A 26,965-nucleotide genomic window follows, 5' to 3' on the forward strand; every position below is an offset into this window, starting at 1 on the left:
AAAGATCATACACCACAACCAAATGGGATTCACCCCCGAGATGCAAGGATGGTTCAATATATGCAAATCAATAAATGTAATACAGCACACGAGTAGAATGGTAAAAATCATATGGTCATCTCAACAGATGCAAAGCATTTCACAGAATACGCATCCTTTCATGATAAAAACTTTCAAAAAAGCAAGCATAGAAAGAATAAACCTCGGCATGATAAAGGCCATATACCACAAGCCCATGGCTGCCGTCAAACTCAATGGTGAAAGGTTGAAAGCTTTCCCTCTAAGATCAGGAACAAGACAAGGGCACTCACTCCTACCACTCCTATTCAACATAGAAGTTCCAATTCTTCACCTCTACTTTTGTCCATACCTTTTGTCTGAGAACTCTGGAGTTCCTTCCTTGAAGGCAGACGGTAACTTTGACTGTAGAGAGGGATGGGAGCACTCTGTTACCAGAATTGTGCCAGTTCTGAGCCTAGACCTTACGAGACCTTGAATCTATCTTCTTGTTCCTGTGGCTCTGCCATTGCTATCAGAGCGTACCTGGGCTAGCCTCTGGGATGAAAAGCACATGAAACAGGGACTCATCCCAGTCATCTGAGTATAGAGTAGCCAACATCAGAGGACGGCCAGCCAGACCCCAGAGATCTGAGCAAGCTTATCCAAGATCAGCAGAACCACCTAAAAACTACCCCACACATCCCAGCCGTAAATGTTTATTGATGTGTGTTGTTGCCTTTTTTTTTTTTAGTTTTGCTATGAAATGTAAATACAGTTACAGACAAGATATGTTACTTAGGATCCCCTACTTAGCCCCTACAATATTGCATTTCTTTGGTTTTAGTGGTTTTTTAATATTTGGTCTCTAACTTGATCATGCTGTAGTCTGAGGAAGTGCTGCTCTGTAAGATATTGTTTCATTGAAATTCCTTGAGACTTCCTTGGTGGTTCAGCATATTTTAATATTTGGAAATACTCCATGTATGCTTGAAATAGTCATATGTCACCCTTTAGTTTGTTTTGTACGTATCTTTCATAATTGTGTTCTTCGAACCTTCAGCATCCTTTTGAATGTTATTTGCTAGAGCAATCATTTTATGATAGAATTCTATTAAATTTTTCCACCGATCATGGACTTGCCAATTTTTTATTGTGTCTCTGTTACATTAAAAAAATTTTTTTTAATGTTTACTTATTTTTGAGAGAGAGAGAGAGAGAGAGAGAGAGAGAGCGAGCAGGGGAGGGGCAGAGAGAGAAGGAGACAGAGTATCCAAAGCAGGCTTTGTGCTGATAGCAGAGAGCCTGATGTGGGGCTCAAACTCATGAACCGTGAGATCATGACCTGAGCTGAAGTTGGATGCTTAATTGACTGAGCCACCCAGGTGCCCCTCTGTTACTTTTTACTGTGTGTATTTATTTATTATTTTGTTTATTAAACTTTTAAAAAATTGTTTATTTTTATTTATTTATTTATTAAAAAAATTTTTTTTAACGTTTTATTTATTTTTGAGACAGAGAGAGACAGAGCATGAACGGGGGAGGGGCAGAGAGAGAGGGAGACACAGAATCGGAAGCAGGCTCCAGGCTCTGAGCCATCAGCCCAGAGCCCGACGTGGGGCTCGAACTCATGGACCGCGAGATCGTGACCTGAGCTGAAGTCAGACGCTTAACCGACTGAGCCACCCAGGCGCCCCTATTTATTTATTTTTTTGAGAGAGAGGACAAGCAGGGAGGGTCAGAGAGAAACAGAGGGAGACAGGGGTGCCTGGGTGAGTCAGTCAGTTAAGCGTGTGACTTTAGCTCAGGTCATGATCTCATCATTCATGAGTTCAAGCCCTGCATCGGGCTCTGTGCTGACAGCTCAGAGCCTGAAGCCTGCTTCACATTCTGTGTCTCCCTCTCTCCTGCCCCTACCCAGCTCATGCTCTGTCTCTCTCTCTCTTAAAAATATATAATAAATATTTTAAAAAGTTTAAGAAAAAAAGAGAGGGAGACAGAATTGAAATTGAAAGCAGGCTCCAGGTTCTGAGCTGTCAGCACAAAGCCCAGGCTCAAATATACAAACTGGGGCTCAAATACACAGACTGTTGGGTCATGACCTGAACCGAAGTCCAATTTTTAATTGACTGAGCCACTCAGGCGCCCCTATTTATTTAGTATTTTAGAGAGCAAGAGAGAGCAAGTGTGAGTGGGGGAGAGGGACAGGGGGAGGGGAGAAGGAGGGAGGGAGAGGGAGAGAGAGAGAGGGAGAGAGAGAGAGAGAGAGAGAGAGAGAGAGAGAATCTTGAGCAGGCTCTGCGCTGAACGTGGAGCCCGACCCAGGGCTCAATTCCCTGGCCCTGGCATCATGACCTGAGTCAAAATCAAGTCAGACAGATGCTCAACTGACTGAACCACCGAGGTGCCCCTGGTCAGTGCATTTAAAGGCTAAGTGGTTAGGTGCATAAAACCTTGCTCTATTGATCTTTTTATTTTTTTAATTTTTTTTGTTTATTTATTTTCGAGAGACAGAGCATGAGCAGGGGTGGGGCTGAGAGAGAGGGAGACCCAGAATCCGAAGCAGGCTCCAGGCTCCGAGCTGTCTGCACAGAGCCCGACGCGGGGCTTAAACTCACGAACCGTGAAATCGTGACCTGGGCTGAAGTCAGACGCTCAACCGAGCCCCCCAGGTGCCCCTACTCTTATTTTAATGGTAGGTTGTTTTTACTTCTGACAGCAGCATAGGGACATGAAGTTTCTTTAGCTTAATATTTTGCCTCATGTCGCTTTATCCTTCTCTTTATTTTAGCCTTTTGCCAAATTTTAAGATGTGTGATTAAGGTAGGAAAGATTCATCATTTTTTTTAGAAATTCAAACTCATAGATACTATATTTTTAAGAGGTGAATTTAGTCATGTATGAATGTTTGTTGTGGATGATCTTCCATTGTGTTTTATTGTCTGCTTCTAGTCCTGTCTCAATAACCTTCTATTGAAGTTTATCAAGGTACGCCCCCCCCCCACCATGTTTCCTTTCCTGTCCCAAAGATATAAAAGATATTTATATTCTTTTAATGATGACTACTAATTTTTGGACTTTCTTAGGAAAATATCTTTCTTTTTCAAGTGGAAACTCCACATCATTTATTATCACGACCCTCTTACAAACAGAGACTTTCCAGACAATTATCTCTCAGCTGAATTTCAAACCCTATCATTCTGGTTACTGCTATAGAGATTTGGTTCAATTTTTAATATAAAGAATACATATAATTTAAAGGATACATAAAGTGGATTGAGTTTAGCCGCCCAGAGTTAATTAAAGCTGCCAATGGATTGCATAAGGTTACTATGGGAAGGCTGTGATGTATTTGAACTTATTCTTGAGGTGGGGGATAGAAACTCCACCTGAACGAGGCTTGGATAGACTTTAGCCAGATTAAGAACCCAGGACTCTGACTTGTACGTGGGCTAGTTCACTCTGAAAACAGCCCATGGACTCTACCTAAAACTGCCTGCAGAGGGCAGTATTCTTCCCGACATACCCTATCAGCAACCAGAGAACAGTATAGCATTACACCAGGCCGTTCCCCTGGGCAAAGAGCATATACGAACGTGTACGTGTGTGTGCACCTGTGTGCATATGTGAGAGCTAGTGGTGGTGGTGAGGATTAGGCAGGGAAATTTATGCTTTTTTTTTTTTTTTTGCAGTGACCCAAAATACGTCCCAGAAGGAAGCTTCTCAGTGCATAATAGTAATACCACATCGTTCCAGAGCCCTAATCAGCCAATACTACACAAATACGATTTGCTGAGGTTCTCCCGAAAACCGTGGAAACTGAGGGCTTTCAAAAGGTCCTCACTGTAGGAGCAAGCAGTATTATCTAAGCTGGATTAAAGAGAGTAAAGATATTCTGGAATGATCATCAGTTTTCTGGAAAGCATGCCAGGGACGTGACTTGGGAGAATGAGTCGAGACTTTTGAGAACACAGAGTCAGCAGCTCCACCTTGAATTTGGCTCTTAAGTCCTGAATTTGGTGCAAGCATTGTCCTCCTCCCACGTGCATCTCATGCCGGCCAGGGACAGAAACCACACGGTTGCCATGAACTTCTCCGCAGTGATGAGGAATGGTTGTGCCTTTGCCTGAAGCTGTCATTCCATTCATGCCATGGGATGACGCTTAAGGCTGTGCTATTTCCTAGAGACCAAACTCATAGAAGATGTCCAGAAGCCAGTTCCAATGGGAGGCCAAGAAAGCCTCAGAGAGCTCCGGGGTTAAACCCTACACATCAGGCTAATGAGCCTGAGGGGCTAGTCTAGGTGGAAGCAGGTTGGGTGAAGAGGTTAGAAAGCCCAGGGAATGGCAGGTGATGGGAGGAAGACAGTTCCGGGGGTGGGGGGGGTGGGGGCTGGAGGAAGCATTAGGTCAGGTATCCAGTGAGGATCCCATAGGCTGTCCCTAGTGCAGAGAATTCAGTGTGGACACTTTTAAGGGGACTGTGCATGGCTGCGTAGGAGGGTAAGCTGGCAAAAAGTGATCTCGCTGTGGAATCAGCTGCAGCCCAATTCAGCCTGGAAACGTCAGTGTGGCTCCCATCCCTTAGATTTTCCATTGGAAATTAGTATTGCCTACTTCCCTCCGCCCCCCCCCCCCCACCCCGCCCTGATTCACGTATGTTCTGTAGTTTATCAAAAGACTAACAATAACATGAATTCCTCATTATACATGCAGTAGATAGTTTCATTTTGTAAGGGCTCTAATTTTCCTCCTTTTATATGGTTGTTAAATTCAGGGCAAAACGCTTATACCAGAGCAGCTTGAAATCTCTGTTTATAGAAGTAACGCACATTTGAAATAATACTGTGATAAGGAAATGCTACAGTCAATTTTGATTCAACACACCGTGTGCACAGAAAGCATCTTCCGCTTCCAAAATTCTCACAGCGTAAGAGAGCCAGAGACAGTAAAAATATTTCTGTAAATGCTTTTGGTCAACAGTCTAAAAGTCATGGAACAGTTTATCCACAATAGCCCCAAATTATTACGCAATAAAAGCAAAGAACCATCGCTTCAAAAACAATTCAGGTTAACAAATCCGTTCTCAAGATCCCTACTTCTTCCCGATCAACATGTTAAGCAAAGTTCAGCTTATTTCCACACTCAGTTTCTGGTTAAAAATCATACTAAGAGTTGTATGATTTTTACAACTTTGTATTTTAACTCAATGCCGTCGCTTTCATCATGTTAAACACGGAGTACTCAAAACATCAAAACAGCCCATTAATTTTCAAAATAATTTCTCCACAGAGGGGTAGCGTCCAAATTTATAAATGTGTGATAAGGAGAAAAGGAAAAAGAAAGAAAGAAAACCCCGAAACACAAGTCACAGACCAGAAAAAATAAAACAAACTTACTCTCGAGAAATCTGAAGCAAGGAATCCAGAATCACACTTTATCCACTGACGTGGATCCTTGTTTAGAAGAAAACAGTTCACATGTTCCTCCCCGGTCTCTACCACCTCTCCGCAATTTGCTTTAACTGTTTGACTTCTGTGAAAAGTTCCTGCGAAGACAGCCTTCAGAAGTTCTGACCTCAGTCCCGCAGGTCCTGCCAAACCTCACATTCACATGATCTCTCTTGGACTGTTGGGATGTTTTCACTTCTTTTCAGCCAGTTCCTGTAGAGCAGTGAGTAACATTTACACTCTGTTTCCTGGACGTATCATATTATGAAGAGCAATCTTATCAAGGAGGTCCGATATTTCTAAGCTTTCGTCTGGTATGGCCAAGATAACTGTGGACTAATATCAAAATCTAAAGCAGTGCCTTTGAAGGGAAAGTCAACCGTTTAATCAGAGAAAAGCTCCTCTCTACACGGCTCTATGCTGCCTGATTGACATCATCACTTGGATAATCGGGGTTTTCATTTCTCTGTGCCTCATTTTTATTCGGTTCAGAATATTTCTCGTCTCCCTGACGACTTACTCTTTGACCTGTGAATCATCTCAAAGTGTGTTGTTTAATTTCCAAATGCCTGGAGATGTTCCTATTATCTTTTGGTTACTGATTTCTAGTTTCATTCTTTTTTTGTTTCTAAATTTTTTTTAATGTTTATTTTTGAGAGAGAGAGAGAGAGAGAGAGCGCAGGAGTGGGGAGGGGCAGAGAGAGAGAGGGAGACATAGAATCCGAAGCAGGCTCCAGGCTCTGAGCTGTCAGCACAGAGCCCGACGCGGGGCTCGAACTGACAACCTGTGAGGTCATGACTTGAACTGAAGTCAGACGCATAACCGACTGAGCCATGCAGGCACCCTGATTTCCAGTTTAAGTCTACTGCGGTCAGAAAATTTACTGCGTATGTCAAATTTGTTAGGACTTGTTTTATGACCCAGGATATGATTTATCTTGGTGAATATTCCTTATGCACTTGAAGAGAGGTGCGTTCTACTGTTGAGTGGGGTATTACATAAATATCTATGAGATCTAGTAGGTCGATGGTGTTTTTCAGTTTTTCTATATTTTTGTTGGTTTTCTGTTTACCAACAGTTGGTCTGTTGATTACTGAGAGAGGAGTATTGAAGATTTTAACAACAATCGTGGACTCTTCCGTTTTTCCTTTCAGGTCTAACTAGTCTTGTGTCATGTACTTTGAAGCTGTCGTTTGGTGCCTACATAGTGAGGACTGGTATGTCTTCCTTGCAAATTGGCTTTTTATCATTATGTAATAATGCCCACCTTCATTCCTGGTGACTTTCCGTGTTCTCAAGTCTACCTTGCCTGCTTTTAATAGGACCATTCCCACTTCCTTTTGATTAGTGTTTCCATGGTATATTTTTCCCATTTTTTAATTTTCAATTATCTATATCATTATATTTGAAGTGACCTTCTTTTAGACAGCTCAAGTGAGGTCCTTTTTGTTCATTTATTTGTTTAATTCCAACCTGATAATATATGTCTTTTAATGGGTGTCTTTAGAGCAGTTACATTTCATCTGACTACACTATTTTAGGATTCAGGTCTCCCGTTTTGTTATTTGTTTTCTCTGACTTTCATCCTTCTGTTTCCCATTTCCTGCCTTCTTTTGTCTTCTCTGAACATTTTTAGTTTTCCAATTTACCCACTGCGATGGCAAACTACATATATTTGTATACTTATTTCAGTGATTGCCCTAGGGATTATAAAAGACACATTTAGGGGCGCCTGGGTGGCTTGGTTGGTTAAGCATCCGACTTCAGCTCAGGTCACGATCTCACGGTCCGTGAGTTCGAGCCCCGCGTCGGGCTCTGTGCTGACAGCTCAGAGCCTGGAGCCTGTTTCCGATTCTGTGTCTCCCTCTCTCTCTGCCCCTCCCCTGTTCATGCTCTGTCTCTCTCTGTCTCAAAAATAAATAAATGTTAAAAAAAAAAATTAAAAAAAAGACACATTTAACTTTACACAGTCTACTTAGAAGAAGCAATATTTTACCACTTTAAGTAGAATATAGAAGTCTTACCATCACATAGGGGCAAAACAGGTACGCAGCCAACAGGGTGTTGCTTAATAGCTAAAACCAGGAGTCAAGAATGGAGAGTAAGAGGCTAAGGGCAGTCACTATCACCCCAGTAAAAAGTTCTTATCACTTGTGTAGTTGCCGGCTCTGAGCTAGTCTTAAGGTCCAGAATCTATTGTCTGAAGAAGCAGTCAGAAGAATCCCCAAACATCTTGACAAGTATATACTCTGATGATTTCCCCTGGGCCTTACTCAAAGGGACCTAGAGCCATTTACTTGGATGACTGTGCACTGGAGAAAGAAAAATCCTCAGACATTTCAAGAGCTACTGGGCATAGGACCTAAATGGACATTGATACCTAGAAAACCAAAATGTCACTATGGCCCCATTGTTAGAATGGGTGCATGAAATTAAGGTAATCCATGGAGTTGTGGTTAAAACCCAGCTTTATGGGGTCCCACTGAGTCTATGAACACAAACACACCCAGTGGCCAGTTCTCTAACACCAGGCATAGCATCCGAACTAATATACTTGGTATTTGGAATAATCCCCATGTTGGGTCCTTGGCCTATGGGTAAGAAGTCTCATAATGGGGTAGAGAAAGTGGATACTTCTGACAATTCCTTCAACCCCACTCCCAGCCAAGACACTGAATCAAGAACAATACTGTATCTTGAGGAGGGAGAAAGTAGAGACCATTAATGACATAAAGGATACAAAGAGGGCTTCTGGGTGGCTCAGTCGTTAAGCATCTGCTCAGGTCATGATCTCACAGTTTGTGAGTTCAAGTTCCATGAGACTTGCTTCCAGTGAGTCCCGCTTCTCTCTCTCTCTCTCTCTCTATCCCTCTCTCTCTTCCTCTCTTTCTCTGACTTTCGCTCACTTGTCCCCCCCCCCCCCCAAAAAAAAGAATACAAAGAGAGTGTATCTATCTTCATTTAATTTGCCAGTCTCATCCCTCCAGAAACCAGATGGGTCCTGGACAACAACCAGATTGTTGTAAACTCAAACAGGTAGTGACAGCTGCTCTGTCAGACATGGTATCTGTTTCTAGAACAGGTCCATGACATTCAGCTGGTGACTAACCAGATGCCTTGTTTTCTATTCTGATTAGAAAAGAGTTCACACTCAGGTGAATTACACAATAATATTCCTTTATAGTTTTGCCTCAGGGCTATGTTAACTCTCTCGCTTCTGTTATAGTCGTTAGAGACCTAGAGTGTCTCACAGAACATCATATTGATACATCGATAACTGATCTATCAGGCCGAGAGATGACATGGGTAAGACACAAATGCTCCAGAGAGTAGGGGACAAATCCTGTGGAGGATAAGGAACCCATCACCCATGACCCATCACTTGAAGGCTTGATGGCTCCAGTGATCAGGGGCGCTCTACATATCTCCTCCAAAGTAAAAGACAATTTGACATATCTTGTATCCCCTACCGATAGAAGACCAGCACCTAGTATGTCTCTTTGGATTCTGGAGGCAACACATTCAACACCTAGTAATACTTCTCTGGCCCATACACTGCCTGACAGGGAAGGATGCCATCTTTGAGTGAGGGCTGGAGTGGGAATGGACTTTCCAGCAGGCACGTAGTGTCCTGCAAATCGTTGCCATTCTGTCACGTGATCTACAGGCCCTATGGTAGGAGAGGGGTCAAGGGCGGGAGAATTCTGTTAAAATGAGAAAGTTCCATTGTGTGGGCTTCCGGTCCTTGGGGAATACATCAGAGACTTACCAGTCTGTGACCTCTTTACCAATGAAGATTTTAGGAGTCAGTGGAAATCATTTTGCTCAGTCAACTTCACACATTGTATGAACGTGCATTCTGCTTCTGTAGATAATTTGCATAAAGAGCTTTATGGGTTTATAAAAGCTCCCACCTGCAGCTTCCCATTTGACTTCCATACAACCTAGCGTGTAAACAGGACTAAGAGGCCCCTAGGCTCAGTAAGGTTACGGGATTTACTCTCAACCACGCATCTCCGGAGAAGCCAATGCAGTCTCAGATGACCTGGGATTCCAAATTCCAACCTCTTTCCCAAATGACACAAAGGCATATTAGATGCTTAATCTTCTGCATTAGCAAATAGATCACTGAGCGTTGTACTCAAAACTGATCACCGTTCATTTTATTTTATTTTTGCTTTTATCATAAACCAAAAGGGTGTCCAGGAAATAACCAGAATTGGTGTTTAGTTTTTATATTTGGCACGGAGTATAACAATCAGGCCAAGACCCAACATTGGCCTAAATGAGAGGTGCAATGCTTTTACAGTCCAGTCCCTATGCATTTCCCAGTTTAACATGTTATGAAAGATAACTATCTGTTATCTGTCTGTCTGTTAGCTCTCTTTCTCTCTCTCCCCACCCATCCATGTCTATCCATCTTGGCTATGCCCCGGAAATCTTCTCAATGTCATCACTGACTTTACTTCTGGACTTGCTCTTCTTCTGCCATGAAGACTCATTCCAGCATTTCCATGTAAAATTCTAACATGAGTTCCACGATAGTTTATACCAAATAATTGGTATGACTGTTAAACATTAAGGCATAATATTAAAGCTACGAAAACAACTCTCCTAGAAAATGGCAGAGACTTAAACAAAACCATAGGGTACATGGGCTTTATGGGTCTTCCTACGGGAGCTTCCCCTTCACCAAGCAATCAACTTCCTCATCAAAATTAGCCAAGTCCTGCTATGTGGAGAGCTCTGTCCCTGCTGTCCTCTTCCAGGTTGAATTTCTAACTCCAAAAGGGTAGAATTATTGTACGTCTTGGTACATTCTTATATCCAGATGGTCTGAAAAATCGACCAAGTACAAGTAACAAAGTCAAGGAACAAGATAAAGTAATAAACATTCACGGACTGAGTTTGTCCCAGGGTTGACATGTAGAACGCGTTTGCTTACGTTTGAGAAAATAATAAATGCTTACCCACTGCACATCAAGGGAAGGAAATACTGCTTAGGGAGCTCCTTCCCTGTACACGACCCAGTGTTTTTAACACATTCAGCACAGCAGCAGGAAACAGTAGGAAGCAGGAGGAAGGGACATTTGGAAAAGTTTACATCAGAAGATCATACAGCTGGATATCTGTGGTTTTCTAGGGAACAGATACCCTTCTCTTTCGAGAAACCACTGCCCTAAGTTGGGTTAAATGCTCTTGTTGTTGACCAAAATATTGGCTCGGTAGGGCAGTGAGAACCCAAAGTGGAGCCCAACAGACCCCAAATACACCACCAACAGTGGTGGGCCAGTCCTAGCCACAGTGCCAGTCGGAGAGTGACCAATGACCACGTCACTGAGAAAGTCGAGGTGCTCAGCTTAATTAAAGAATGAAGACAAGATGTGTCACTGTGACCCCAGCTGCTGTCAACAGGCGTCATCAGAGTCTCCCAGGACCAGGAAACCTGAACATTTTCCTTGGAATAGGTGACAAGCAAGGATTCCACCGAACAACGAGAAGGAAAACAGCACAAGGAGGAAGTCGTGAACAGCAAAGCTCGTGAGCTCGAGGAGCAAGAAACACAAAAAAGCAGAAGACTGAGCTGGAGGGAATGATGCAGGATGTCCAGATGTAAAGTGCGACCAACCAAAGGAGAATGTGTTATTCACACTTAGATGAATGGCCTGTTTCTTAATCCATAGTGTAAACCAATAAAATAATATTGGGAACAAAGGGATGTATCTTATATTTTGTCCTTAATGTGTGTGTGTCTATGCTCTAAAAAAGATAATCTCCTCTGACAAAAATACATACAGGTATGTAATTGGGTTTTGTCTTATCTTGGACCAAAAAAATACACAAAACAATGAAAAATCAAATTCAAAAACAAAAAGCACAAAGCAAGAGACAAAGCCATCCCAACGACAACGTACACATGGGTGAACAGAATACCTCACCTCCTTGATTCACGCTCTTGAATTTCAATTTAAGATTGTTTTTTTTTTTTTAAATGTTTATCTGTTTTTGAGAGAGGGAGAGAGACGGAGACCGAGAGACAGGGTGTGAGAGGGGGAGGGGCAGAGACAGAGGGAGACACAGAATCTGAAGCAGGCTCCAGGCTCTGAGCTGTCAAGACAGCCCTGACGCGGGGCTCAAACTCACGAACCGCGAGACCATGACCTGAGCCGAAGTCGGACACGCAACCAACTGAGCCACCCAGGCACCCCTCAATTCGAGGTTTTAACATTTGCCATATGATGGCCAAATCCAATAGATCATATACATGGATTATTTTAATGCTTGAAATTCTCTGCTTCCCAAAGTCTAATTTCAACATTCCATTACTTGTATATATATTTTTTTTAATGTTTATTTATGTTTGAGAGAGAGGGAGAGAAAGAGAGAGAGGATGGGTGGGACAGGGGCAGACAGAGAAGGAGACAGATAATCTAAAGCGGGCTCTGAGCTCCTTCGGCTGTCAGTTCCTTCTGGATCTGCTTTCGCTGCACAAGGTCACCTTCTTCCTCAGGGCCACTTGCATCCAGTGGCAACTGAGTGAGGCTAGGATACAAAGCCCAACTGTCCCAACCTGATATGGACAACCCTGGATGGCAGAACTCGTCTAGAGCTCTCCACCAGGTTGCCTGAGGCTTTCTCACTCTTACATCACCACTCCCACCCTCTTTCTTCTAAGAGATATTCGTCTCTTATTATCTTGCCCTCAAAATTCCAATGTCGTGCACCAGAGAGTCTAACATTTAAGAGCAGAAACGGTCCCAGAAAAGAAATGCACCGGTGGAAATGAAGGCACTAGCAAGTACATATCTATGAGGCATTTGAGACTATGGTGTCTCAGCAAGTAAATATGAGAATGACGATATCGGGTGGCTATCGCTAAACACCGTTAACGCACCAGAGCTGGGGCCCAGCAATACACAACTGGAAACCAGGCCTGGAAGCCCCAAGACGCTTCAATTACACACAAGAGCCCACGCCTGTAATAAAGGTCTCCCTGTTCTCACACATGCAGGTAAGTTTCTTCACGTGTAAAGTTAGCCAATGATGGTATAACGTCTACGGACAATTTCAGGTCTGTATACAATGACTATATTCTAGCACTGGCTAAAATGCACTCTTAACCCTTAGGTGAGGAGTTTGTATTTAATCGGGCTACCAAAGGGGGCGCCTGGGTGGCTCCGTCGGTAAAGTGTCCAACTTCGGCTCAGGTCATGACCCCGTGGCGGGCTCCGTGTTGACAGCTGGGAGCCTGGAGCCTGCTTCTGATTCTGGGTCCCTCTCTCGCTCTGCCCCTCCCCTGCTCGGGCTGTCTCTCTCTCTCTCAAGAATAAATAAAACAATTTTAAAAAATTAAAAAAAAAATCAGGCTACTAAAATCAGGTGCATTATCTCACAGTAAACACCTGATAACTTTTCAATAATTCTTTTTCTGGCTAAACTATTGAAAGGAGAGCCTTCTGCAGCTGTTCATGGAGTAGCTCCAGCTGACCACATGACTCCTCCGTGTTTTCATTCTTTGCTACAATTAAATTTTCAGAGATCACACAAATAGCATATGCCACTATTCGTTTGTTTTGATTCCTTCCTTTCTCATGCGTGAATGATTTACAGGTGATCGAGCCACTCAGTTCTGAGTCCTGTGCCCTTTTGCAAATACTCATGGGCTCACGAACTTCAAGCAGAAGTTTGCTGGACCCATCCGATTTTAGACAGGAAGCAGGAGACTGTGTCGGAGAACTGTTTCTACTACAACTCTGCAAAAAAGGCAGGTTAATTTCTTATCCGAAACCATGCAACCATTGCAAAACAAAAATGAAAAGTACATAATGTCAGCCCTAGAATAGCCACTAAAAATAAATAGATAAATATAACTAATACGACAACTGTGTAGAGAAAGTGGAATACTAACAGTATAAAATCAGTAAAAAAAAAAAAAAAAGTAGTAGTAGTAACAAATGGACATAGTGACTGATGTGGAAAACAAAGACAGAAGGAAATGGTAGAAAATCAAATTTCCTGGGGCGCCTGGGTGGCTCAGTCAGTTAAGCATCTGACTTTGGCTCAGGTCACGATCTTGTGGCTCAGGGGTTCGAGCCCTGTGTTGTGGGCTCTGTGCTGACAGGTCAGGGCCCGGAGCCTTCTTTGGATTCTGTGTGTCCCCCTCTCTTTGCCCCTCCCCTGCTCATGCTCTGTCTCTCTCATTCTCTCTCAAAAATAAATAAACATTAAAAACTGCAAAAATAAAAACAAAAGAAAATTAAATTTCCTTATAACCTGCAGCCCATTGACAAATACTTGGGGCAGGCCGAGTATAACTTTTCTCTAGGAACTCCCTACTGTCTTAATATTAATGCTTTGCTGGAGGGAAAAACAACCTTGGCTTGACAACAGCTGGGCCTCCAGGATCCTGGGAGTCTTCTTTAGCACGTGAAAATCTTTTTGGAAACTACCCCAACTCCCAAGTATATAATCAGTAACTTCTCACAATTCCCCGGGCAGCTCTTTCTGGCCACGGGTCCTTGTCCCCGTGCTTTACTAAAGCCATCTTTTTGCACCCAAGACGTCTCAAGAATTCTTTCTTGGCCTTCGGCTCCAAATTCCCATCATCACCCCAAAACCACATCAGTGAGGAGATAGGAAATACAAAATCATGGTAGCTTGAATTCAACCAATGTCAATAATGACACCAAATACAAATTATGAAAACATTCCAATTATAAGAGAGCTTTCCGAACTTAATTTGAAAAGTCTGCCATAAATACATGCAATCCGCAAGGAACGAAAACACACTTTAAAGACCCAAAGATGAAAACTCAAACATTGGGAAAGAAACACCTTGGGAAGACTCATCACGGAAAACTGGTGTGGCTCTACTAACTTCAAGACAAGAATTATTGCTGGTGAGGGAGGGGTCTTTCCTAATCATGCAGAGATCAATTCATTAGAAGACATGAAAAACTAAGTGTATATAGACCTAAGAGCAGAGCTTGAAAACTCATGAATGAAAAAAAAAAACAGGACTACTAGCAGCCATATTTATTTAATAAAAAAATGAGTGGAAAGAGAAAAAAAGAAGAAAAGAAAAAAAACAGAACAGAAAAGGCCAACAAACAAGCCCACAGTTAAAGCTGCAGATTTCAACAGCTGTAGCTCAGTAGCTGAAAAAATCATTAGATAAAAAGTAACTATATAGGAAATCTGAATACAACCAAGCTTCTTAAACTAACTGACTCCTATTGAACACTCCAGGCAAAAAAAAAAAAAAAAAAAAAAAAAAAGAACAGATTTTAAAAAAAGATTTTTTTTTTTTATCGTTTTATTCATTTTTAAGAGAGAGAGAGACTGAGAGCGAGCAGAGGTGGGGCAGAGAAAGAGGGAGACACAGAATCCAAAGCAGGTTCCAGGCTCTGAGCTATCAGCACAGAGCCTGATGTGGGGTTCAAACCCACGAACTATGAGATCATGACCTAAGCCGAAGTGGGATGCTTAACTGACTGAGCCACCCAGGTGCCCCCAGAACACTTAAAAAAAAAATAAATGCACATCGACTATTCATCATAGTAGATATATATTAAACACAAAAAAAATCTCAATAAGCTTAATAAATTAAAAATATCTTACAAGTGCACTTTGACCAAAAGGGAATTAAATTGAAAATAATAATAGCAATATACCTGGAAAATCCCCAAATAATTGGAAATTAAACAACATACTTATAATAATGAATTTTTCAAAGAATATATTAAAAAGAAAAATATTTTGAAGAGATAAAAATGAAATGCAATGTATCAAAATTTGTGAGAAGCAGCTAAAACAGTACTTAGAGGACAATTTATAGTTTTGGTGACTAGAATAAAATAGGAAAATAATAAAGAAATTCAATGAAACTAGAATTTGTAGTCTTTGCGAAGACTGATAACATCGTTGAGCGCTAGCTAACCTAACCATTAATAAACACACAAACACGCAAATTGTCACTAGCAGGAATGAAAGATTGGCAAAAATACACCAGGTGATTAGTAATAAGAAATCCTATGTAGGTGGGCACCTGGGTGGCTCAGTCGGTTGAGTGTCTGACTTTGACCCAGGTCGTGATCCTGTACTTTGTGGGCTCCAGTCCAGCATAGGGCTCTGTGCTGACAGCTCAGAGCCTGGATGGAGTCTGCTTCAGGTTCTATGTCTCCCTCTCTCTCTACCACTCCCCCACTCTATCTCCCCCAAATAAACATTAAAAAAATTATTAAGAAATCCTATGTAGGAATACTGATATCAAGCAAAATACAACTCAAAGAAAAAAAACTGAACATGACAATTAATTTGTAATAATTATGATTTTTAAAAAATATTTATTTTTGGGAGAGTGCCAACAGGTGAGGGGCAGAGAGAGAGAGGGACATAGGATCGGAAGTGGGCAATGGGCTGACAGGCTGACAGCAGTGAGCCCGATGTGGGGCTTGAACTCACGGAACAGCGGGATCATGACCTGAGTTTAAGTCGGACGCTTAACTGACTGAGCCACTCGGATGCCCTGTATAATAATTATGATATTTATTCACCAAAAACCCAGCAACCAATTTTATAAAATAAAAATTACAGAGATGCAAGGAGACAGAAACAGGGCATCACAATAGTAGAATACTTTAACACACCACCTTGAGCACAAGACAGAGGAAATGGACAAAACATAGGAAGGATCCAGAAGATGGGAACACCATAATTAAAAAGGTACTATATATAGGGGCGCCTGGGTGGCTGAGTCGCTTGAGACTGGACTTTGGCTCAGGTCATGATCTCCTGGTTCGTGAATTGGAGCCCCGCATCGGGCTTACTGTTGCCAGTACAGAGCCCGCTTTGCTCCTCTGACCCCCTCTCTCAGCCCCTCCCCCACTCTCTCTCTCTCAAAAAGAAATACACATTCTATATTGATATATAGATATCAATGCATAAAACTATAGTCATTCCTATACAAAGTTCTATCTGTTTTAAAGATCACAATGAACAAGTTACTTCATGTACTATGTACGTACGTATGTATGGCTGGGCCTGTGTTTGTGTATTTTGCATGTGTGAAAATATTCCTGCAACCTTTCCATAAATCTGAATTAATGTCAAAATGTATCCTACGTCAATATAAGTAACTTTACGCCCTGATTACAGAGAATACAGCTTCACCTCTCATGCACAGGAACCAGTCACGTACAGTGATCCTCCACTGGGTCACAAAAATCAGTCACCGAGTTCTCTATCAAATAGAAATATTATATAAACAACATTCTCGAAAAGCGATGTGATAAAACTAAGAATTAGCAGCAGAATTTAAAAGGCATTCCACATGGAAACTGCCCAACCTTTTATTAAACATCTCTTGAGTGGAAAGGGAAATAAAAATTGAAGTTAAACATTTTATAAAATGAAATGATAACAAAACACTACGTATCAGAATCGGTGGCATATATTAGGTTTAAGAAGCAAAGGGACTTACTTATAAGGCTTGTGTCCCACACCTCCAGACGAGTAGATGTCTGCACCCAGGCCAGAATCTTAAATGTTTACCCAGAGTCCTTAACGGGGTTCGATCACGTAAACCCTCCAAATGGTCTCAGCAGCACATTGCTCTCTCAAGGTTGTGACCTTCAAAATGGCTCCCGTGGTGGGCGTGGTGGATGGGGCCTACGTTCCAGGGACAGGGGAGGGGCGAGCAGCCTCTGACTGCTTCGGCCAACCCCGGGGTCTTCCTGATAGCCCCCTCCAACAAATATTCCTATCTGAAAAAAAAAAAAAAAAAAATACAAATTTAATGTCCAGCACAGAAAGTCAGAAAAAATAACAACAAAACAAATGAAAAAGAAAGCCAAATCAAAGAGCCAAAAAAACAAAAGTAAAAATTAATAAGTGCACAACAGGAAGACAGATCTCACTAATGAACCGAAACTTTTAAATAAATAAATATTTAAAAATATGTTGGGGCTCCTGGGTGGCTCAGTTGGTTGAGTGTCTGACTTCCGCTCAGGTCATGATCTCCCGGTTCATGGGTTCTACCCCTGCTTGGGGCTCTGGGCTGACAGCTCAGAGCCTGGAGCCTGCCTCAGATTCTGTGTCTCCCTCTCTCTCTGCCCCTGCCCCGCTCACGCTCTGTCTCTCTCTCAAAAATAAAAACATTAAAAAAAATTTTTTTAAAGATGTAAACCACTAACTAACTTAATTATTTGGGGGGGCCTGAAAGAAAATATAGATTAAAATGAATATTTTCTAAAATATAATAGTAATGCGTGCACATGTGTATATGTACATGTATGTGTTTGCACAAATGTAATGCAATTCTAAATAAGAAATGGTACCAAAAAAAAAAAAATCAAAGTGCTACTAAAAAAGATATCAAAATGAAAAATTAGAAAACATTATTTCTTTAAAAAATTTTTTAATGTTTATTTATTTTTGAGAGACAGAGACAGAGCACAAGTGGGGGAGGGGCAGAGAGAGAGAGAGGGAGACACAGAATCTGAGGCAGGCTCCAGGCTCTGAACTCTCAGCAAAGAGCCTGAGGCGGGGCTCAAACCCACAAACCACGAGATCATGACCTGAGCTGAAGTTGAATGTTTAACTGACTGAGCCACCCAGGTGCCCCAACATTATTTCTTAATGATAATGAAAATACAACATATCAGACTTGTGACTATATCCACTTGTGACTATATCCTAAGTAATGATTAGGGGGCAATTTGTAGCTCTAAGTGGATATATTAGAAAAGAAAAAGTTTGAAAATCAGTGATTGAAGCTTCAGTCTTAAGAAGCCAGAAATACAACAGGAAGTTCAACCCGACAGAGAAGTTTAGTTGCCCCAAAGAGAAAGACCGACAAAGTCAGCATTTGATTCTTGAAAAATAATAATAAAATTTTATAATCTACTAGGTCGACTAAGAAAATAAGAGACAAATTACTTATCAGGAATCAAAAGGAAAGTTTCTTTATCAATCCTGCTAATATAGAAAAGGAACAAGGGGGGGCGCCTGGGTGGCGCAGTCGGTTAAGCGTCCGACTTCAGCCAGGTCACGATCTCGCGGTCCGTGAGTTCGAGCCCCGCGTCGGGCTCTGGGCTGATGGCTCAGAGCCTGGAGCCTGTTTCCGATTCTGTGACTCCCTCTCTCTCTGCCCCTCCCCCGTTCATGCTCTGTCTCTCTCTGTCCCAAAAATAAATAAACGTTGAAAAAAAAAAATTTGAAAAAAAAGAAAAGGAACAAGGGGGCGCCCAATGGCTCAGTTGGTTAAGCATCTGACTCTCCATTTTGGCTCAGGTCATGACCTCACGGTTCGTGAGTTCGAGCCCCGAATGGGGTTCTGCACTGACAGTGTCCAGTCAGCTCGAGATTCTCTCTCTCCCTCTCTCTGCCCCTCACCCACTTGCACTGTCTGTCTCTCTCTCAAAACAAATAAACAAACTCCGTTAAAAAAAAAAAAAGGAACAGGGGTGTTATAAACTACCATGTCTTAATAAATTTGAAAATTTGGATTAAATGAGAAATCCTTTAAAAAACACACACATGTACACTTACCCAAAGTAACGCAAGAAGATATTTTCAAAATTGAATCATTCTTTCACAATGTAAGGAGTTGAATGTATCACCACAAACCTTTCCCTGGAGGAGAAGAGGGACACATCCAGGTCTCGATGGAAAATTTTTCTAAGAAGTTAACTACTGACGCTTGGCCAAGAGAACACTAGAAGGGCCAGCTAGTAGTTTACAATGTGCCACTTAAAGTGTGAAACGCCCTTGCCAGTACCTGGGGCCACCTTGTTTTCATTGTATAGCGATGTTGGGTTGATAGTTTACCTCTAATTTAACCAGTTACACAGCCTGGTTTGGCTAAATCACCAGCGGGTGGGGTACACATGCGGCTATATACTTTTACCTGGGCTTTCCTAGAACGAGTATTCCTTGGAGTATTATCTTGGTGGCTGATAATTCAAATACAAACAGTTACCTGTGTGATTGAAAAAGGATGATGGGGATCTACTTCTGGAATTTTCTCAGGCCCCCGATACTTTCCCTGCCCCTCCTTTATTTTCTCCTGCTGTACCTTACAGAAATACACACCCCAAAGGGTCTTGTGAGTCCTTTCAATTATCTGCCTCTATACAATTTATGGAATTAGCACCGTGGTAGAAGATTTTTTAAAGTCTCTCTGGCTCCACGGTTTTAATAATGGCCGTGGCTCTGTTTGGGAGAGAGACAAATACAAAAGTTTGCAGAAGAAAGACCTGTTGAAGAACTCCCGTTGCCAGCTGGGTTTTGTAACCATCCCTGGGGGTTGTCGCTAAAGCACCGTAGCCATGGACAAAAGGAAAAGTTTATCTGGGGTTTTGGTGTTGGTATATCTCTATGAATTACAAGTACATTACAAAAGAAATTCTGGCTGAGGTCAGCCAAGAAAATGGTACCCTGGTTGCTTTGGGTTCATTCACCAAAAATGAAAGTAACTAAGAAATAGTGTGGGCCGCCAGAATTGCTGAGTTACGGCTGGCGATTCAGTCTGTAAGAAAGGGACATAACATCGTAAGGAGTTTGGGGGAAATCTGTTTTGATGGCTTGGGTCCCTGTCCCATCAATGATCACCAAAAAGATTATATAGGTAGCAGGCGGTTGGAGGACAATAAAGACTACCCAAACATGGGGAGATGTGGTCAAAGAGTTAGGGTGTTCTGTGAACGATCTTAAGGAACTCCCTCTTTTTATTTATTTGTTTACTTATTTACATTTATTTATTTAGAGAAAGAGAGCATGAACACTGAAGAGGCAGAGACAGAGGGAGGGAGAGAGAATCCCAAGCAGGCTCTGTGCCATCAGCACAGAGCCCGATGCAGAGCTCAGTCCCCCGAAGTGTGAGATCATGACCTGAGCTGAAACCAAGAGTCAGATGCTTAACCAACTGAGCCACCCAGGGGCCCCAAGGAACTCCCTGGACCCTCTACTGAAGCAGATTTTACACATGAATGTCAAAGATACACCCAAGTGGAAGGGAAGGTTAGGGTCTCAATCAGACCCTCAGGTCGCAGCAGCTTTTGCAGAGATTTGTATAAAGGGACAGACTCCGCATCCCCAGCTTATTAGCCAGGGTAAATGTGGGGTTGTATAACGCATAACGAAAAAAGAATTGTACAACGCCAGTCATACATAGGAAATGGAAGACTCCTTCAGCCGTCGACCGTGTAGAAGCTTAATTAAAAATGACTTGAAAGTGGAAGAAATGAATAGAGTAATTGCTAACATTTTAATGGAAAACTAAAGAGAGTAGATGATCCATATGTTCCACCAACCTGTAGAGCTGCAACTGAACTGGTGAAGGTTCCTCTTTATGCTGCCATCAGGGACTTTTTAAATATTTGATGAGCACTCAAAGGAGGAATCTACAGTTCCTGCAAAGCCAGAGTCACCTGATATGGTGGGAGACAAAGGAGAGAATTATGATCCGGACCGATGGGAGGGCCAGGGTCTCTTGGCCCAACTCCTGAAGACAGCTTGGTGTCATGAGCAGTGAGGTATAGACGATCTTGCTGGAAACTTTTTCCCAGACTTCCCTGATGTCACATTTCTTGCACACATCTTGGTGGATCTTCAGGCAAAGAAGCATATTCCATGTGATTGAGAAAGAAGCCTAGGGCACTATTTCCAGAGCCCAATGCTTGCCTATGCTTTTCTCTGATCTAGCATATCCTTTACCTTTAAAAGCTTATGTGAGGAGTCTGAGTGTCCCTTCCGACATCTGACCTGGTGTGATCCACCCAAGTTTCCGACGTGTTTTAGGAGGCCAGCACTATTTGCATACCAAAGTCGGACAAGGGCATGTCAAGAAATGAAAATGATAGAGCAACATGCCTCGTCAGCATGGATGCAAAGTCCTAACCAAATGTTACCAAATCAAATCCCGGTAACCATGGCTTAACTGGCCATGAACTGGTCCGAGAAGGCAAGGCTGGCTAGCATTCCAAAATCCAACCATTTAATTAATCATCATAACCACTAATGATGAATGATGATTTCACTAGAAGAAAAAAATCATTTCGTAACGTTACCTACGCATTCATAATAAAAACTATCTGCAGATTAAGAAAAGAAGGGAATCTTTCCATACGATGAAGGATTTAAAAAAAAAAACACAGCTAATATCGCTCTTCATGGTGAAATAGAGAATGCTTTACCTCTGTGAGTGGGAAAAAGAAGGATGTCCACAATCAGTATCGGTATTCAGCATTGTTGTCTTAGCAGTTCACAAATGGAGAAAAATGACTTAGAAGTCATAATTAAAAAAAATTTTTTTTTCAACTTTTATTTATTTTTGGGACAGAGAGAGACAGAGCATGAACAGGGGAGGGGCAGAGAGAGAGGGAGACACAGAATCGGAAACAGGCTCCAGGCTCCGAGCCGTCAGCCCAGAGCCCGACGCGGGGCTCGAACTCCCGGACCGCGAGATCGTGACCTGGCTGAAGTCGGACGCTTAACCGACTGCGCCACCCAGGCGCCCCGAAGTCATAATTTTTAGAAGGGAAAAGTTAAAACTTATTCAGAGGAATATTTTCATAACCTTGGGAACAACAAAGTATTTTTCAAGCAGGACCATCCAAGGGTGCCTGGGTGGTCCAGTCAGTTGAGCGTCCGACTCGGGCTCAGGTCATGATCTCACAGTTTGTGAGTTCGAGCCCCGCGTTGGGCTTGCTGCTGTCGGCACAGAGCCCACTTCGGATCCTCTGTCTCCCGCCCCCCCCCCCCCGCCCCTCCCCTTCTTGTGTTGTCTCTCAAAAATAAAACATTTAAAAAAATAAAGCAGGACTATCCACGAATGAAATTCCATTTGTGAAAAGGAAGAGTGAGAAACTAAAAATCACAAAATAAGAGAACACACCCATTGTGTACTTCCACCGTAGATCTATCTATTCAGCAAAGGATTCATATTAATAATATACATGAAATAGCACAAGTCAATAAACGAAAAGCATACAATTTGATTTTTTTAATGGGTAAAAGATCTCAATAGGTATTCAAGCAAAAGAACTTCCAAATGGCCAATACGTATGAAAAGATGTTTAACGTCATTAGTCGTCTGGAAACGTAAATTAAAATCATGTACACACACCAGAATGCCTGTTATTAAACCGAGAACAATGTGGGCGGCTCAGAATTCTCACATACTATTGATATGACTGTAAATTTGTATGACCACTTTTCATAACTGTTTGATAGTATCTACTACAGGTAGGTAAGTGTCCACTCTAAGACCAGCACTTGGGAGTGTAGGCATAGATACCTAGAAATGAGTGCTAACGTCCATCGAAAGACCTATAAAAGGATGGTCACAGCAGGTTTATTCATAATAGCCTGAATGGGTACATAAATTATGGTGTATTTATACAGTGGAATACCACACGACAACAAATAAAAGTGACCCATTGCCATGCCGATTTCACAGATAATGTTGAGTTAAAAAAAAAAAAAGGAAAAATATGATGTGCAGAGACACAACACAGAGGCTGTGACCCTGGGGCGGGCTCAGCCATGTGCCTCTGTTCACGTGGTCACTGCCATTGCCCAGCCCTTGCTCTGCCTCTCCACTACAGGAAGAACTATGCTGTGCTTCTCGGAGAACTTATAACATTATAATTATAATATTGCAGCTTTATCATTCCAAAACATTTTCAGTAAGTTAAAACAGCATAATTCTTTTTTAGAAACAGAGGGTATTTGAGGCTTCCGGGCTGTTCCAGCAGAAGCTTGCACTTGGCTGAGGGCTGAAGTTCCTCCTCAAAATCATCCAGTTCCTGCTCTTTGGAGAGGTCCAAGAAAACCTCTTCTGGAAACGAATAGAATAGAAGGAGGCCACACGGCCTCCAGTAGCTCTGGACTGAGTGCAGTGTCTACTCACAGATGGTACTTTTATATTCACGGCTGATATAAAATCACAGATCCTGGGGCACGTGGGTGGCTCAGTCAGTTGAGCGTTCAACTTGGGCTCAGGTCACGATCTCGAGGTTCATGAGTTTGAGCCTTGTGTTGGGCTCGCTGCTCTCAGACAGTCAGTGCAGAGCTCGCCTCGGATCCTCTGACCCTCTCTTTCTGCCCCTCCCCTGCATGCACGCTCCCCAAAATAAAACTAAATGCTTAAAAATTAATAAGTAAATAAAATCACGGAGACCGACCCACCTGCTCCAGGGTGGGCTGTGAGAGGCCATACTCCTCCAGGCTGAAGCTCCGTTTAACTGCGGGAGGGTGGGCACGCTTTAGGAGTTCGTATATTTTAAAGCTGGGTGGTTACTACATCACCTTAGGACACAAACAGAAAATACGGGCAAATCTTAAATGAGGTGAAGCGACCGGCCCCATCTTTCAAAGTTTACTGTTTTCAATGTATTTGCTTTTTTTTTTTTTTTTAAAGTTTGTATTTTGAGAGAGACAGAGAGGGCGCAGGTGGGGGAGAGAGAGAGAGGGAGAGAGAGAATCCCAAGCAGGCTCCACACTGTCAGTGCAGGGCCCGGCGCGGGGCTTGAACCCATGGACCCGTGAGATAGTGCCCTGAGCCGAAATCAAGAGCATGCTGATTTGCTTAGCCAATGGAGCCACCCACATACCCCGGTAGTGAGCACATCTTCTAGCTAACAGACACACGTCTGCTTAGGTCTGGGGGATGGAAGGCACTTGGGTTACGCTTGCGTGGTGCCCACTTTTTGAGATCTCTGAGGGGGGAAACAGCCCCAAGGTTTCCGTCCCTGCACGTGAGCCAGTGCTTAGCAGAGCTGACTCGGCACCAGAAGGAAGGAAGGGAGGAAACGACACGTAGAAAAGGGAAGCGTCAGAAGATTGCAGAGAGGGTGGCTCAGTCGGTTGAGCCTCCGGCTTTGGTTCAGGTCGTGATCTTGTGGTCGGTGAGTTTGAGCCCTGCGTCGGGCTCTGTGCAGAGCCTGCTTCGGATTCTGTGTCTCCCTGTCTCTGCCCCTCCCCCTCCCCCACTCACACTCTATCTTTCTCAAAAATCAACATTAAAAATAAATAAATACATACATAAATAAATAAGTTTATAAAAGACCGCTATGGCTATCGAAGGAACAGATAGATGGCTCTCGGGCTTTTTTTTTTTTTTTTCCCAAAAGCCATTACAACTTGCCTCTAATCGAGTTGAAAATATCCTTGGAGTTTAACAAAATAGACAGGGAAGTGCAGGTACGGTCCCTCTAGGAGCCCAGCAGATTGGAAATGTGCCGCCACATGTCCCAGGCCAAGAGTGGTCTCAGCGTCGATCTGGGGAGCGCTGTGAATGACCACATGGCCCAGAAAGTTGGGGTGCTCAGTCTGGAGAAGACAATGGTGTCACAGCGACCACAGATACTGTCCCCAGAGGTGGGAAGAGTATCTCTCTTCCCGCCGGATGGGATGCGGCCCAGTAAAGCCAATTACATCTCCAAATTTACCCTTGCATTTTGTTTTTTAACAAGGGGAAAATACGTTGTCTCTATCCTGTGATCTCTGTCCCTCTGGCAACCCTGAGCTTTCTGATGGTTTGGCCTCATTGCCTTTTTTTCTTTTTATGTTTATTTATTTTGAGAGAGAGAGAGAGAGAGAGAGAGAGGGAGAGGGAGAGAGAGAAAGAGTGGGGGAGGGGCAGAGAGAGAGGGAGACACAGAATCCGAAGCAGGCTCCACGCCCTGAGCCTGGACGTGGGGCTCGAACCCTTGAAACGTAAGATCATGACCTGAACCGAAGTCTGACAATTAACTGACTGAGCCACCCAGGCGCCCCTGGACTCCTCGCTTCTGATGTGGGCAATGAAGGTGGCAAAACCCTGGTTCCTCAATGTCCTGTCAATCAAAGAAGCACCTTATCCATTTGTACCAGAAAAGCTTCTAGTAAGATTGTATATGCTCAAAGATCCATGTACTAATAACAGCATTTCTTGAAAGCCAGTGAGAGATTTTATCTTTTATACAATTCTACTCAAGATTAAACTCCAATGATACTGCTCATTGAAAATTATACTTTATGAATTGTGTGGCCCGATATATAGGATTTATCATGATTTTGATAATTATTCTTAGTCTTGTCCTGGATAAACCACAATCCCTCTTAATTTACTTACAGGGAAAAAAGAGTTACTAAGTATTCCCATTGAGTGACTAATATTCGTGTCTTTCAAGTAAGAATTTTTCTATGTATTCAGCAATCAATTGTCCAAATTGCTTTAAGCATCTAATGAGTGGCAACATTTTTACATTTTATTTTAATTTTAAGTTTTATTATTTTAATGTTTTTTACTTATTTTTGAGAGAGACGGAGACAGAGGGGGAGACAGAACATGAGCGGGGGAGGGGCAGAGCGAGAGAGGGAGACACAGAATCCGAAGCAGGTTCCAGGCTCTGAGCTGTCAGCACAGAGCCCGACGCCGGGCTCGAACTCACAAGCCGTGAGATCATGACCTGAGCCAAAGTCAGACGCTCAACCGACTAAGCCACCCAGGTGCCCGAGTGGCAACATTGTTTTAGAGTGCCATATCTTATAAACTTATCCTGGGTGATGTTAGATTACATATTATTTATCTCATCCATCTACCTGTCCTGCACTTGGTTTGTGTCTCCAGTTAACATTCTAATGGATGTGCTTTTACTGGCTCTGTTATGTCCTAATAACCCTAAAAGCTCACCTGGAAAAAATATATTAATGATAATGGAAAGATTAGAAGTCTCAGTATGTGGCAAGAGCTATGTTACGTGCTTTATATATAGTATCTCATATAGTTGTCAAGCTGAGAGGTAAGATTCCGATCCTTCCTTCTTTTCTCTCTCTCTCTCTCTCTCTCTCTCTCTCTCCTTCTTTCTTTCCTTATTTACTACTTATTTTAAGTAGGCTTCATGCCCAGCATGGAGCCCAATGCGGGACTCAAACTCACAACCCCAAGATCAAGAGTCAGATGCTTAACAAACTAAGTCACCCAGGCGCCCGTATGATCCCTTCTTTACAGATTCGGGGACAGAAGCTCTCAGGGTTAGGATTACTTTCCCAAGTTTGCACACTTGGGGAATGACAGCCACATTTGCAAAGCCAGCTTTGTTGAACGGAGGAAGGCAGAAGTCAGCAAAATAGGCTCTTTCTTCTTGTAACGGTTGGTCAACATTTCAGCACGTACTCGCAAGGCCTCAAGGCAATTTCCTCGTGAACAGTGCTAAGAAGAAAACCACAGGCCCCACATAGTGCCCCTTAGGGCATGTACAGAAAACCAGGCTTTTTCTCTTAATTAATTTTTTAATTTAAATCCGAGTTAACGTATAGCGTAATCACGATTTCAGGAATAGAATTCAGCGATTCATCACTTACTCGCAACACCCAGTGCTCAGCCCAACAAGTGCCCTCCCGAATGCCCATCCCCCATTTAGCTCATCCCTCCCCCCACCCACCCCCACCTCCCCTCCAGCAGCCCGCATTTTGTTCTCCGTATTTAAGAGTCTCTGATGGTTTGTCTCCCAGTAAACCAGACTTAATCC

The 26,965-nt window shown here is 42.7% G+C and overlaps 1 protein-coding gene across 5 annotated transcripts in view; it reads right to left on the minus strand.

Annotated features, from left to right (window-relative positions):
- The window catches only part of ABCA8 (ATP binding cassette subfamily A member 8), an 86,906-nt gene extending 66,028 nt beyond the window's left edge, over nucleotides 1-20,878 (minus strand). For 4 of the 5 annotated variants that reach the window (XR_007146926.1, XM_047833035.1, XM_047833032.1 and 1 more), the window contains exons 1-3: nucleotides 20,762-20,878; nucleotides 16,930-17,212; nucleotides 5,396-5,659 (exon numbers count right to left, since the gene is read on the minus strand). The gene's annotated coding sequence lies outside the window, so the exon portion shown is untranslated. Of the gene's footprint in view, nucleotides 1-5,395; nucleotides 5,762-16,929; nucleotides 17,213-20,761 lie in introns of those variants that run through there. The other variant, XM_047833034.1, reaches the window with a different exon arrangement.
- Between the last annotated feature and the right edge of the window lie 6,087 nt (nucleotides 20,879-26,965).

The sequence above is a fragment of the Prionailurus viverrinus genome, chromosome E1 (assembly GCF_022837055.1).
Source record: "Prionailurus viverrinus isolate Anna chromosome E1, UM_Priviv_1.0, whole genome shotgun sequence".
Lineage (NCBI taxonomy): Eukaryota > Metazoa > Chordata > Mammalia > Carnivora > Felidae > Prionailurus > Prionailurus viverrinus.